Below are 16031 nucleotides of genomic sequence, written 5' to 3' on the forward strand. Positions count from 1 at the left end.
CAGCAGCGTTTTCACCTAGAAATCGCCATTTTCGTCCTGCACTCGTGGCTCCCATTTTATACACAGCAGCCATTTTTCAAAGTTGCCCTCACATAGGCTTATAATACAGTCAGATTTGATTCCAAGGACACGTACACCTTGATTGACTTCTCTCTGGCCTGGGCAAGCTGGAACCATTGCCTCAGGCCAAACCTGTTTGGTCAGTCCCTCTCCCAGTGGCCGAATCAGATAGCATCAAGGCACACCATGCCATAAAACCCTTATTATCGCTCACACACCCTGCCTAATCTTGCTCACACCTGCACCTGCTCTTTTCTTCTTCTTACTTTACGAGGGGGAGGTGCCCGTTTTTATTGGGGGTCCACACTTATCTGATGTAAAATACTAGGCCTTGCCGGGTAATTTATTATGGGTTGGATGACATGAAATATAAGGTTTCATCATGACACTGTTTTTTCCTTTGTAGTAAAAACATGTGAATGACCAACCAAAATGTCAAGAATGTTTGCCTGAAGCTTAAAAAACTGTATATAAGGAAACCTGACTTTGCATTGAAACACAGTCTCCTGAGAACATACAAATCGTGCTGTTGTACTTCTAGGACACTTGTCAATTGGTTGCAGCCAATAAATTCGATCTTTGACTTCACCTAGAAGACTCTGAGTTTCTGTAGTCTGAATCAGGAAAGTACCCGAGGTCTTTGGGTGTACCCTGGCACCGCTGGGTTACCGGATCAGTACCGGTTCTGAAAAACCCAGTACCTCAGTTGGCGCCCAAACGTGGGGCGATACCAGCGGTACCGGTCCAAGCCTGAGGTCCGTGGGGAGCTTCGTGTGAAAATTCTGGAGGAAGGCCGCCACTTCATCGACCCCTGCATGTCGACGTGGTCCGAAAGTCTTTGTTGCGAGGTTCCCCGCTTCCCGACGGCTATGAAGGACTGCTGCCCTGGCTATCGCCCTGATTTGGACCCTTGATTTTTGGTAGAGCGAAACGATAAGACGAGTCTTCTGGTGACGTCATTGATATTTTCAGTTAAGTATAAGTGGAGCGTCTCCCAGTCCTTAGTTGGACACTTGGTTTGGTCCTTAGTTGGACACTTGGTTTGGTCCTTAGTTGGACACTTGGTTTGGTCCTTAGTTGGACATTTGGTTTGGTATCCCTTTGGGATCACTTTGATTTGGAACTTGCAAGTACCAAAGCCGAAGGACTCGTGTATTCACGAGACTATCGTAAACGATAATCCTTTGAAGTTTGAAGCTAGACTAGTGAGCGAAGATGCCTGGTCTTAGCAGACTTGGAAATTTGTTTTGTCTTGGTTGTAAAAGGGACTCCCGGTTGGAGGACTCATGTCCGGTTCCTCCGATTGGAACTCCAACCTATGAACTATATGTGAAGCACGGAGTGGGCCCCATCACGTTTAATAAAGTATGGGTCCGCTATTCTTGGAAATAATTGAGAAAAGTTTTCTTTTTTTTTTCTTGCAAATATGACTTACAACTAGGATCTGCAAACGGTTCTGTAAGTAAATTGCGACGGCGCTATTTATGAAAAATGGCTAAAGCGCGCTGTATTATGTGTACTGAGTGTTTTCTGTTTATATCTGAAATGAGCTCAATGTGTGTTTGTGGGTCTTCTTGATGTTTACAGTTTGTTAAGTAAAATGTTGGTTAATTAATATTAAGTAGAAACTTAGAAAAAATCCAGAAATTAACAATGTGATGTGCTAACATAGCTATATGTTGCTCTTTAATTTATAGAATGAGCAATTGTGCACATATACAAAACTGCCGTTAAATGCTTAATAAATTAGAAAACACATTCAATAGATATAAATAGGGCCCCCCCCCCAAAAAAACGAAATTATCTATTTTCAATTCAGCCAGCACTTTCCCAGTTAAACATGGGTGGAATTTTGCATAACCTTCCTTTTAAATGAAAGTGGCGCAAAAATGTGACGCATTTCAAGTTAGGCTTATGCGCTTAGGCTTGTGAGTTAATGTATCCCAAATAATAGGCAAGGGATGCAGCTTGCTTTTATATGTGGAATTATCACAAAAAAAAGAATAATTGGTTTTTTTTTTTTTTTTAAAGAAAATTATTAATTATGGAAAAATTATTTTAAAAAATAAGTGCCTTTCAAAATCGTTTTTTAATATTTATAAAGCTTAATACCTATACTATGACCTCCTAACATTAAAATTTAATTTAAGTTATGTTGCACCACTAAAATGACATTTGTATGTGCAATTTTCCCTTGGCGCAGGAGCAAACAAGCTCATTTCTATAAAGTATAAGTTAATATTTTCAATGGCTGACTCATGGATTGTGTAATAGACATTCTGGTAATGCATATTATGCAAGAAAATTGTAGGATATTGATTTTTTAATGCCTAAAATATCAAAGTCGATTTTGGGCAAAAGCACTGTTTAAACTGCATTTTCTTTCATTCAGAGTACTTTTTAAAGTGTCTCAGGCTTCAGTAAATGCATACATTTAGGTTTGATATATATTTGCAGGTTGTGCCTTCTTATGATTCAATGAGTCAATGTGCCAGTACAAAGGCTTGTTTTAATATCAAGGTTGAAGGTTCTAACTTCAGCTGGGCCTACTGAGACGTTCATTCATTCGAGGTTGATGAAATATGTACCATTGCATGGGATTGCAACAAGCATTTATTCTAACAACTGGTATGTGTGTTATTAAGGTTTGTGAATTATTCACAGTAAATGTAGTTTAATAATCTGGAAATAGAGATAGTTTTTTTTAGCGCCTAAAAAGGAAAAAATATTTTTTTTAAATAGAGTGAATTATTGCAGGTTAGAAGGAAAATAGAAAGGCCTACTGTCTTTGACAGATTCAGAGTGGCAGAAGCTAGGAGAGCTACAGAGGCTGGCTCAAGTCATGCTGCTGAGATGCTATCTTTAGTTTTCCCATAAACAATGGAGGAGGCTGTCGTGTTGACACTTGTGACCTTTTAAATTAGGGCCTTGTCTCTGTAAAATGCAGAATGACCCTACGGGCCTCTAAAAGTGGGATTTCTGGTTTCTCCAGAAGAACATCAATACAATTAAAGAACTTAATTCCAAAGGGAAAATATAAAAAAAAGGGGTTTCTTCGAAAGTCCCAACATCATGTTAAATGCTCTGCAGAACTGATACATTTGTGTCTCCGCTCTAAAAAAATAAAATGATGCCTGCTAGTTGCTTTTATTTGACAGAAAACGAAGTGTTGCATTAAGTCTTAGACAGAAAATAAGATGCAGCCCTTTTCTCAAATTTTGAAGGCTACATGCCTTAATGAGAACGATTTGCTAATTAAGACTTATTTTTCACAGTGGAAATTGTAGGTGCCAAATTAATATGGAGTGTCAGTGTAACAATTTTTACTTTTAGAAAGGTAAAACTAAGGTGGCTTGATGTTGCGAAGTAACTGACAAGAGGGTAACAGTTAAGTAATGGAAATTTATTTTCATGTATTTGGTCCTATCATGAATTGTTCTTGCTGGTCCTGTATGTTAGAAGAGAAACAGTAAAGTTATATTTGACAGCAGATTTCCATTGCCTGGTGATCTACTGTCAAAAGGAGGGTAAGGATTTTAAACCTGACAAATTAAACAGGCCCAAATATTGGGTTTTGGGCTGCAGGTTTACAGTGCATAAAGTACATGACATGGTGTTGTGTGTCACCGCTTATTCACACATACTATTGTTTTGTCTATGCTTTTTGTGCTTGATACACAGCAAGTATATCTGATGGCTTGACGTTTTGTGCATTTTTATTATTTTGTATTTGTTTTTTGCATGTTTGTTGCTGCTTTTGATACTATTACAAGCTCCCCTGTGTTGTGAGGGGATGGTCATGACGATGCCCATCGCTACGCAACAGTTGGTTGAACTTGTTCTGGTTACTAAATTCCACAGATAATGATATTTCATGCTGTGAACATAAAAGACAACACTTCACCAGTGAATGTCTATTTGGCTATAATGGTATTGAAGGAATATAAAAAGAGATATACAGGATCAAAGTGTGTCACCTGCAGTTAGTCACGTTACTGCCCCTTCCCTTAAAGGAACAGGCAGCCCTACATTTATGTATCCTTGATTGGACCTAAGGATGAAATTATAGATCTGTGACTCAAGGTGGCCTAATTTCTATATTACATTAGTTAATGATGTTGTGTTTCCTAAGTAGCATATGGCTTTCGTTCCTCAAAAGAAAACCAGGTTTTAATTTTTTCCTGAAGAAGGAACTGAAACATTAGCTAGGAGTACCGTATATGTTGTAGTCGCCAACGGTAGAGTTAAAATTTGTGTAACTTTGGCCTTTGTGTATCACCCGTACTCTTGGTGTTGTGTCACATGCCTGACTATCACCCAAATAATTTTTTTTGTTCTTCCTATAGATTTTTTCTTTTGTTACTTCCCCTGACCAATGTCGCATCATGCTTAGTTATTGAGATTTTAGCTATGTCCTAGTCCCATTTCTCTTTTTCGAATTCCTTTCACCAGTCAGCCCTTTTATTATTATTGATGTATTGTTCAGGTTCACATTTCCAGACTGCAGTGATGTACCAGGGACCCCCATGTTATGTATAATTCCCTTTGGTATGACCAGACTGGTTTTCAAGAATTTGCCTTAGGCCTGCTTCAATGTTTTCCAGCCTGACTGTCAGGGTAGCGATAGACTGGTTAACTGACTCAATATTATAGTAAGACAAGTTTTCCATCTCAATAGGAGATATCTTATGTTTACCTTTTTGAACATGACGAATTTTCAATGTCTATTTTAATTTGGTTTTCGGTTCCCTTCTGTTCCTGCTACTTTAATTTTTGGTGGGATCAGATGTGTCCTAATCATGCAAATATCAGGACCCTCTAGTTCTTGTCTTTTTGTTTGCACATTTGACTATTAGCCTGTGTATTGCATAGTGCACCTGATGCACAGTTTTTAAAGGAAGGTTTCTACATGTCCCTGATAATCGGTATCATGTGATTTCTCTATTGAGATGTTCTAAGGTAAGGAGGAACACCTAGACTTAATCATTGAGGCAAATATGTGTTTACCCCATTAGACAATGCCACTGTGTGAGGAAATCCATTCAGATAGAATTCTCATGTAGCTATAGATGGCAGAGAATAATGGAGAGAACCCAATTAAAGATGCTAGAGACCCTGTTTTGCCCTTCTGCCTTTGTCTTTATATTTTATGCCCATGGTGTATGGCTACTCCTTTGAAGATTGCAGACCACCTGCTTGCAGTCCCCTTGTTAAAAACAATGAACTGTTTTTTTTTTTACTAAATTGAAGGAAACTAACAACTGTGGCACATTTCCTACGTCACTAGATTCTGCGGGTATCAAGTCATAATAACCTGCAGGACATTGATGTAAGCCTAATTCCCATCAGTGACAGCTACAGATGAAAGACGGACGTCTTGGCCCTACAGTCTCAGCACCCAGAAAGTAGCAAAGCTGGACAGCGATCGCCAGCGCATGGTATCGTACTTGCTCCATCAGACGGCGTTGGACATCACAAAACCAAAGTTTCAGTGTAAAAGAGCTAAAGAAAAGGATTCCTGTTGTTGATGGCAGAGCTGTTTTGAGGTTTCATTTCTCTACCTGTCATGTGCTGGTAACCTCTGACAGTGTGCAATCCCTTGAGCCCCTTGGCCTGAGTTTTGGCCACACACCCCCTTTTCTTTGCTCCAACGGAAGAAGGGCAGTGCACCGGAGATTTCAAGTTTGGAAAAAGGCACTATATTGTGGTGCCCATGAAAGAGCAGTTTGAGCGTCCTCTGACATTAAATAATGAGTGTTGGAGTCTGAAAGTGCTGCTGAGCTTGAGCTATTTCCCAATTAATGGTGCTTGCCTCTGCACGAGATGATTTGTGCCCTTGATCAATGAAGAGCACATTGTTTGTAGTGTCTGCCACAGAGAAGAGACACTGGTGCATTGCTTTAAGACATTGAGACTTTCGAGTGAGCTGTGGGTGTTTGCCAGGAGGGCACTCCAACTAAGCAGTATTTTCTCACGAAGAGGCCTGAATTGAGAGGCCCATGCGAAAGAAAACAACAAAAGAAAATTTGATGGACAATAGAAGCCTGCCAGAGAGGCTTTTTGAACGGACTCTGGGCATAGTTGGTTTCACAAGAGGTTTCCGTGTGATTGTATAGACTAGGTGTTAGGAGACTGATTGTTTTGCTGGCATTGTTTTAAAGTACTATTCTGTTTAGTAAAAGCAGAATAAAGTCCATTTTCTGTGGAAAGAGTACCCCCTTTTCACCTTAGAGCATTGATGAGAGTCACCACTGTTCCACCTGAACATACAAAAAATTACTGAAATGCAGAGGAGCCCTAAAAATGTTACTAGATAATTTTAGGATTTGCTTTTTGGTTAGGGTTGTGAAAAATTATTATTTCATAGTGGTCACTACTTTCTCCCGTTGTCTATATGTTCTTAATAACGTGTTTTCTAGTGTCTTTTAAACATGACGTTGTCATTTATGGGTAGGATTGTTTTTCTCTACTCAATTGACTTCTGCACCCACTTCCCAACCTATGTCTTTTCCTACTATTGTTTCTTTGCACTCTTTTCACCCTTTTCCTGAACATGAGCAGGTTAGAAGATCAGAATTCGTAAGCAATTCTTTTGTACAGCTTCTGCATCAACACTAGTTAGTAGTGAACATCACTAATTGTTGGGTGTGTGATCTTATGCCACCTACTGCAGATAGAGGTATTCCTTATTTTGTCCTGCCATATGTGGCCTTTTTGTGCTACTTCATGTTCGAGGAGACCTGTGCAGAGAGAGTTACCAAGTACTAGAATTTTGCTCCAGCAACATCTCCATGGCCTTATAAACATAGACCTGGACTCAGATTAGCATGAGAATAGGTTTATTGCCTATGTAAGGGCAAAAGGAGGGTTTGTGGTTCTAAAAATTCTGGACCCATGTAATTTACTTTGCCACAGCAGTACGATTTTAGTATCAAAAGACCGATAATGACTAGTACACTAAGCATGAGCATTTTCGCTCAATTCCAGCAGCGTTTTCACCTCGAAATCGCCATTTTCGTCCTGCACTCGTGGCTCCCATTTTATACACAGCAGCCATTTTTAAAAGTTGCCCTCACATAGGCTTATAATACAGTCAGATTTGATTCCAAGGACACGTACACCTTGATTGACTTCTCTCTGGCCTGGGCAAGCTGGAACCATTGCCTCAGGCCAAACCTGTTTGGTCAGTCCCTCTCCCAGTGGCCGAATCAGATAGCATCAAGGCACACCATGCCATAAAACCCTTATTATCGCTCACACACCCTGCCTAATCTTGCTCACACCTGCACCTGCTCTTTTCTTCTTCTTACTTTACGAGGGGGAGGTGCCCGTTTTTATTGGGGGTCCACACTTATCTGATGTAAAATACTAGGCCTTGCCGGGTAATTTATTATGGGTTGGATGACATGAAATATAAGGTTTCATCATGACACTGTTTTTTCCTTTGTAGTAAAAACATGTGAATGACCAACCAAAATGTCAAGAATGTTTGCCTGAAGCTTAAAAAACTGTATATAAGGAAACCTGACTTTGCATTGAAACACAGTCTCCTGAGAACATACAAATCGTGCTGTTGTACTTCTAGGACACTTGTCAATTGGTTGCAGCCAATAAATTCGATCTTTGACTTCACCTAGAAGACTCTGAGTTTCTGTAGTCTGAATCAGGAAAGTACCCGAGGTCTTTGGGTGTACCCTGGCACCGCTGGGTTACCGGATCAGTACCGGTTCTGAAAAACCCAGTACCTCAGCAGTAGTCCCCCAAACATTTTGGGTATCATTACGAGTTTGGTGGTACGATGGTAAGACTGCCGCGGTGGCGGGCACCAAAAGAGCGCCAAGTTGGCGGTCATACGACCGCCATATTATGAGTCACACAATGAACACGCCAAAAAACAACCAAATTTCACAAACCACCAGGATACTGTAGGATGGAAAAGAGGCGGTTCCACCACCAGCACTGCCAGCCCGACAAAAATCCTCCCATCAAATTACGATCCACAAATCATGACAGCGGTTATATCATGGCAGAAAACCATTGGCGGCGCGAACTGCAGCGGACTCAACTCACTTCATTCAGAACACAACACCACATTGGTAGTTTGAATACCCCACACATCACACACATTCACACACCTGACACACCTCTTCAATGCACTATATAAATCACCCCTACACAAAATCCACAATCCTTTGCATCCAGAACACCATTCACATACACCAAGAAGTAAAAAAATATACATTTTCGCCTTCTACACCAGAGGCACATACACACATTTCACTCAACACTCACCACACATTAGCACAACATTCACATTACTCAAATCACTAGCACACATAGGTGGTCATTACAACCCTGGCGGTCGGTGCTAAAGCGGCGGTAAAACCGCCAACAGGCCGGCGGGAAATAAAATGGAATCACGACCGTGGCGGAAACCGCCAACAAAGACAGCCACTTTAACACTCCGACCGCCACGGCGGTACAAACAAACAGCGCGGCGGTCACCGCCAACAGACAGGCGGGAGTCAAAGTACCACCCACAGTATCACAACAGTCCAATCCGCCACATTTTCCGGGGCGGATTCACCGCTGATAAAAACACAGCGGAAACAGGCATTTCAAAGGGAAAACGCTCACCTCTACACACCCCACGAGGAACGAGGACACCATGGACCCGGAACTCCAAATCCTCCCAGCCATAGTCTTCCTGCTCCTCTACCAGGAGCACGTACGCCGGTGCAGAAGACAACGGTGAGTACTGCACCTATGACACAGGGAAGGGGGAGGGAAAAAACAGTGACACACACACGCAACACCCCCACCCCCACCCTCACCCACTACAACACACACACTAATACATATCTATACATCACAGTTACACCCCCAGCCCCCTGGAAGAATGCAAAGACAAAAGGAAATGACTGTAACCATTGAAATATATTGAAATACAGCAATCAAAAATATATACACACTAAAAACTATTATATACACCAAATTTACAAGTCCAGGCATTGTACCAGGCATTGTCCGTGGACCACTGGGCCCAAAAACATATGCAAAGCCCACACCGGATTCCTGACCTAAACGGAGAGAACACTGCAGGGGCATCAGATAGCAAAACTACAGCAGCCAGATGAGTGCACGACGCCAGATCCACGAGGGGGCTCCATACCCACTGTTCCATCCTGGGGAGTGCAAAGCCACAGTCTCTCAAGTCTCTACAGTGGGTGGGTTTCCCACTGTTCCATCCTGGGGAGTGCAAAGCCACAGTCTCTCAAGTCTCTACAGTGGGTGGGTTTCCCACTGTTCCATCCTGGGGAGTGCAAAGTCACAGTCTCTCAAGTGGATAACAGTCTCCACTGGTTCTGTAGGGTGCCTGTTGGCCAGAGTGCTTCTTCCTGTGCAGGAATGAGGTAGTGGATGCATGTCTCCACTGGTTCTGGAGGGGGCCTTGTGCCCAGAGTGCATCGTGCAGCCCTGTCTGAAACAGATGCGGCACTGCCCCTGCCGCTCATGGGCCAGCGGTGCGTGAGATGGCGGTCCCCTGTTCAGCGGTGCTTGTGATGGTGGTCCCCTGTTCAGCGGTGCTTGGGATAGCCGTGCCCTGTTCAGCGGTGCTTCAGATGGCGGTCCCCTGTTCAGCGGTGCTTCAGATGGCGGTCCCCTGTTCAGCGGTGCTTGAGATGGTGGTCCCCTGTTCAGCGGTGCTTGGGATAGCCGTGCCCTGTTCAGCGGTGCTTGAGATGGCGGTCCCCTGTTCAGCGGTGCTTGGAATGGCGGTCCCCTGTTCAGCGGTGCTTGGGATAGCCGTGCCCTGTTCCACGGTGCTTGAGATGGCGGTCCCCTGTTCTGCGGTGCTTGAGATGGCGGTCCCCTGTTCAGCGGTGCTTGGGATAGCCGTGCCCTGTTCAGCGGTCCTTGAGATGGCGGTCCCCTGTTCAGCGGTGCTTGGGATGGCGGTCCCCTGTTCAGCGGTGCTTGAGATGGCGGTCCCCTGTTCAGCGGTGCTTGGGATGGCAGTCCCCTGTTCAGCGGTGCTTGGGATAGCCGTGCCCTGTTCAGCGGTGCTTCAGATGGCGGTCCCCTGTTCAGCGGTGCTTGAGATAGCCGTGCCCTGTTCAGCGGTGCTGGCCATGCCGGGGTGCTCATGTGCCATCTGGCCTGGGCCTGGTGGGGTCCTCTTGCCCACCTGTCCTGTGGGTGCCGGGGCCCTCCTGGGCAGCTGTGCTGGGGCTTTTGGTGGCCTCCTGGCCAGCTGGGATGGGGCTTTTGGTTGCCTCCTGGCCAGCTGGGATGGGGCTTGCAGGGCCCTCCGCGCCAGCTGGGCTGATGGCGGTGTTGTCAGGCGTGCTGCCCTTCCCAGCCTTTCCTGCTCTCCTGTGGCCCTTCCCCACCTTGGCGGTGTCCCAGCTGCCTCGACACTCCCGCCGGGACCCTTGGTAGGGGTTTTTGTCCCTGGTGTCTTGACCCTCTGCCGCCGTGCACTGGCAATTTTTTGATGTTTCTGAGGGGGGTGGGGGCTGGCTGTGCTGTGGCTCCGTACCAGACTGGCTGCCCTGGTGGGCGGTGCACTCCAGTGACCATGTACGACTTGCACCACCGGGCCTGGTGATGTAGTGGCTGAGGTGCTAGCTCTGGGCCTATGACATGGACGGGGTGGGGGAAGTTGAGGGAAAGAGGTTAAGTTTGGACAGGAAAAAATAATTCGGAGTAGTGGGACGGGTAGGTGTATTTGGTATGGGAGTGGAGGAAGAGGTTGTGGTTGTAGGAGGTGTAAGTGGGGTGGCTTTGGGTGCAGGTGCCTGGGCTGTAGGCTGTTGTGAGGTGGATGGCTGTTGGGTGGGTGGCTGCCTGCGTTTGTGTATCTTGGGAGGGGGCGGCACAGACACACTGGGAGAGGACACAGGGGACGTGTAAATGGCAGTGGGGGTGGTGAGTGCACGTGTGCAGGGTGTTCTGGTGTGTGTGCTGCTGAGGGACGTAGTGGCTGAAGATGCTGTGCATGCAGGTGTGAGTGGAGACAAGACTGGCAGGGAGGAGGGAGACGTGGAGGAGGGGGACACAGTGGAGGTAGTGGATGTTGGTATGTCTGTATGTGGATGTTGCTTGTGTGACTGCATGTGGGATGTGTGGTGTTTATGTCTGCGTGAGCTGCCCTTGGGTGTTGAGGTGTGTGCAGGCTGGTCTGATGGTGTGCTTGGGATAGGCAGAGGTACAGCGGATTGGGTCTGGGTGTAGGAAGTTGGAGGAGGGAGGCTAGACACAGGGACCATGGCTGCCATCAGTGCTGAGGCCAGAGTCTGAAAGGCTCGCTGAAGGGTCGCCTGACCAGAATGAATGCCCTCCAGGTATGCATTACTTTGGTGCACTTCCCTTTCTACACCCTGGATGGCATTCAAAATGGTAGACTGCCCAACAGTGAGCGACCTGAGGAGGTCAATGACCTCCTCACTGAGGGCAGCAGGGATGACTGAGGCAGGGCCTGAGGTGCCTGGGGCGAAGGAGATGCCCACCTTCCTGGGTGAGCGGGCATGGGGCAAACGCTGAGGAGCTGCTGGGAGGGCGGTGCTGGTGCGGGGGTGGCGGTTGTACCTGTTGTTGCGGGGGGCAGAGATGTTGCCGCCACCACAAGGGAGCTCCCATCAGAGGACGAGTCCGATCCACTAATGTCCACTCGTGTCCCCGCCGTGGAGCTCCCCTCACCCTCCGCCCCACTGGCGATTTCAGAGTCGGTAGTGTGGCCCTCCATGGCCATGTGGGATGCAGCTCCCTCATGCTCCGGTGCCACTGCTCCTCCGCCTGATGATGCTAATGCACACATGAACAGGAAGACCACAAAAAGGGGGGGGGGAACAGATGAAAGACATGTTGAGTGCATGCATTCCCACTAACGTTGGCGGACAGCACAGACACAGAAGCCCCCTGCACTACGCCGCGCACTTGGGGTCCACTTTGCAATCCCTGGGACATGGCCTACAAGGCTATGGATGACATCTGCACACATAGGTGACACAGGGCCATGAATAGCTGTACTTGGCACCCTACAGAGGTGGGGAGCAGGGGCACAGGGCCGTGCCTTACGGAGGGGCCTAGCCTACGGAACTCGCCCTGGCCTAGGGATACCCACAGCCCTCCTCCCCCACCCAGACACCTCCACAGCGCGCAAAGTTAGCAGAATGTGAGTGTACTCACCCCCTTGTGTCTGCTGTGATGCCCTCACGCGCCCATCCAACTCGGGATAGGCCACCGCCAGGATCCAGAACATCAGGGGGGTCAAGGTCCAACGGGCACCCCTCCCACGTTGGGAGGCCATCCCCAGCTGAGCCTCCGCCGTCTTCCTGCTCCAGCGGCGAATGTCCTCCCATCTCTTCCGGCAGTGGGTGCCCCGTCTGTGGTGGACCCCCAGGGTACGGACGTCCTTGGCGATGTCACGCCATATATCCGTCTTCTGGTGGGCGCTGACCTATATGTAATGTACAGGGGGAGAAGAAAAGTAATTACCTTCTGCACCATCAATGTGAGTGACCCCCCCATCCCTACTCTTGCCATGTGGCACATGCACTCACCGTCGTTTCAAGCATGCCTCAATCTCCCCCCCCCCATCTTTCATCCACTCCACTCAACACAGGCATAGCTCATACAGCATGCTCCCAGTGTATTTACCTGGTTGTCTGGAGGACCATAGAGTAGCGTGTACTGGGGGAGGACCCCATCCACAAGCTTCTCCAACTCCTCCGATGTGAAGGCAGGGGCCCTTTCCCCAGTCGCATGAGCCATTGTCCCTTCCACACCGAGGTCACAGCAGCACTTGCAGTGTAGGTCCTCTCCTGTCGAAGATCAGGTATCGAGTATATTAACAGAAAGAAAATGGTGGTCACGTACGCGGCGGTGCGTACCGCGACCGCCGGCGCACATCGTCATTGGCTCCTGAGACCCATAGGGTCCAATGTTAACCAATGCAGCATTGCGCCGCGGTCTTCGACCCCCTACCGCCACGGTGTGCAACGGCAGCGCAGTTACCTCACATCCCATTGTCACACTTTACAGGTCAAGCAGCAGCCATTTCAGGGGCCCACATGCCTTACTTTTTGTACTGCGTCACACATACCTAGGCTTTGCATCCACACTCATACAAGCTTAGAGTACAAGTTAAGATCCGTGTTTTTTTAAAGCTGGGGTTACGTACCTCTGGGATGTTTGACTCTGTGCTCACTGTTGTCCTTCATAGGCACCGTCCGCTGGGACATGTGAGGAGATGGCGGCATCCTCCGGTGTACAGACCGCTGGTGGACCTGTCGACAATGGAGGAGAGACATCTCATCCTGACATACAGGCTTGACCGTGCCACTATTCTGGAACTCTGTGCCCAGCTGGAGCCAGACCTGATGTCACCTATCCGCCATCCCACAGGAATCCCCCCTCAGGTGCAGGTGCTGTCAGTACTCCATTTCCTAGCAAATGGGTCATTTCAAACAACAGTGGCCATAGCATCAGGGATGTCCCAGCCTATGTTTTCCAACGTGTTGTCCAGTGTTGTCTGCCCTGCTGAAACACATGCGGAGCTACATCGTTTTCCCTGAGGTGGAGGATTTGGCTACAGTGGAAGGTGACTTATATGCCCTTGGACATATCCCCAACATCATAGGTGCCATTGATGGGACCCATGTGGCTTTGGTCCCCCCCCCCACAGGAGTGAATAGGGGTACAGAAACCAGAAGAATTATCATTCCATGAATGTCCAGATGGTATGTTTGGCAGACCAGTACATCTGCCATGTGAATGCCATGTTCCCTGGCTCAGTGCATGACGCCTACATCCTGTGGAATAGCAGCATCCCTTATGTGATGGGTCAGCTCCAGAGGCACCGTGTGTGGCTAATTGGTGACTCTGGTTACCCCAACCTGTCATGGCTACTAACCCCGGTGAGGAATCCCAGCACTAGGGCAAAGGAACGCTACAATGAGGTCCATGGGCGAACTAGGAGGGTGTTCGAGCGGACCTTCGGCCTCCTGAAGACCAGGTTCAGGTCCTCCATATGACAGACGGATCCCTATTCTACTCACCAAAGAAGGTGTGCCAGATCATCGTGGCCTGCTGTATGCTTCACAACCTGGCTTTGCGTCGCCAGGTGCCTTTTCTGCAGGAGGATGGTTCAGATGGTGGTGTTGTAGCAGCTGTGGAACCTGTGGAGAGTGAAGAGGAGGAAGACGAAGAAGACGACATAGACAACAGGAACACAGTGATACTGCAATATTTTCAATGAACAGAGGTAAGAATACAAACCGGCCTACTACATGTACTTAAACACTACTACCTCTGTACTGTCTGTCCTTTTCACACAGTGTATGGTAACTGAGTTGTCACTTTCCCTTACGATTTCAGAGATCTGGGTCCCACAGTGTGACATCTGCTTTGTTTCTCCATGGACAACAGCTGTGTGACATTGGTATGTTGGCATCACAATGTAAATAAGCATTTTGGCACTGTAATTACAGATAAATATATTCACATTCACAGACAGACTCCTGATTGTTGTTTGCAATAACGGTGTTTATTAAGGTGCTAATTATTGGAGGGGGTTGTAAATTGGTGAGGGGTGATGGTGGAGGAATGTCCATGGCAGAGTCCAGTCTATTAGTCTCACAGGTGCATTGTCCAAATGGGTCTGGGAAGTGGAGCTGGGGCAGTTTAAGGATGGACAGGGTGACAAAGTGGGACAGTGGGATGACTATCAGGGTGGTATCCTTTCTTGGTGGGGGTCTTGGCATCTTACTCTTTCCTCTTCCTGGATCTCTGGGACCGCTTGTGGGGTGGTTCTCCTTCTGTAGGGGGTGGGGTGCTGGTGGCCTGTTGGTCCTGTGGCGGTGCCTCCTGTCCACTAGCGCCGGCGGAGGTGGTGTGCAGTTCTTGGTCCATGCTAGTGTCAGGGGCCCTTTGTGGTGCCACAGTGTCCCTCAAAGTGGTCACTACCAGATTCAGCACCCCTACGATGGTGCCCAGGGCGGAGCTGATGGTTCTGAGTTCCTCCCTGAAGCCCAAATACTGTTCCTCCTGCATGCGCTGGGTCTCCTGAAACTTGGCCAGTACCGTAGCCATTGTCTCGTGGGAGTGGTGGTATGCTCCCATGATGGAGTAGAGGGCCTCGTGGAGAGTGGAATCCCTGGGAATATCGGGAAACAGTGTTTTTCGGTGCAGAGGACAATAAGGCTTCTCTATTGAGTCAATGATTTTTTGTGGGTAGTGTCTCTCAAGGAGTTTTGTTGCTAGATCGTTAGCTTGTACTTCATAGGAGGACATATTGGTGTATTTTGACCGCCGCGGTAGCGCCGCGGTCGCACCGCCGGGGCCGGCGGTTTACTGCCACAATGGCCCCGGCAGATGTAATCCGCCAGGGCAACGCTTGCAGCGCTGCCCAGGGGATTACGAGTCCCCGACTGTCTGAACCGCCAGGAAAAGGCTGGCGGTACGTGGAGTCTTGGGGCCCCTGGGGGCCCCTGCACTGCCCATGTCACTGGCATGGGCAGTACAGGGGCCCCTTGAGAGGGCCCCATGCGGCTTTTCACTGTCTGCTGTGCAGACAGTGAAAAGCGCGACGTGTGCAACTGCACCCGTCGCACGGCCGCAACACCGCCGGCTCCATTTGGAGCCGGCTCCTATGTTACGGCCGTCATCCCCGCTGGGCCAGCGGGCAGAAACCAGGTTTCCGCCCGCCGGCCCAGCGGGGATTTCCAAATGGCCACGGCGGGGGTGCGGCCACATTGGCGGCCGCATGGCGGTCAGATCTTGGCGGGCGGCTAATGCCGCCTGCCAAGGTCATAATGACCCCCTATATGAGGAATAAAAATGGAAAAAAATAAAGGAAAAGAAATGTGAATCCAGAGGATAAATTATAAACAACAAGAAGAAGAAATAACAAGAAGAGAAAAAGGAAATAGGCAATCAACAAAAATTACAAAACATATACACAACAA

The sequence above is a fragment of the Pleurodeles waltl genome, chromosome 4_2 (assembly GCF_031143425.1).
Source record: "Pleurodeles waltl isolate 20211129_DDA chromosome 4_2, aPleWal1.hap1.20221129, whole genome shotgun sequence".
NCBI classification, from domain to species: domain Eukaryota; kingdom Metazoa; phylum Chordata; class Amphibia; order Caudata; family Salamandridae; genus Pleurodeles; species Pleurodeles waltl.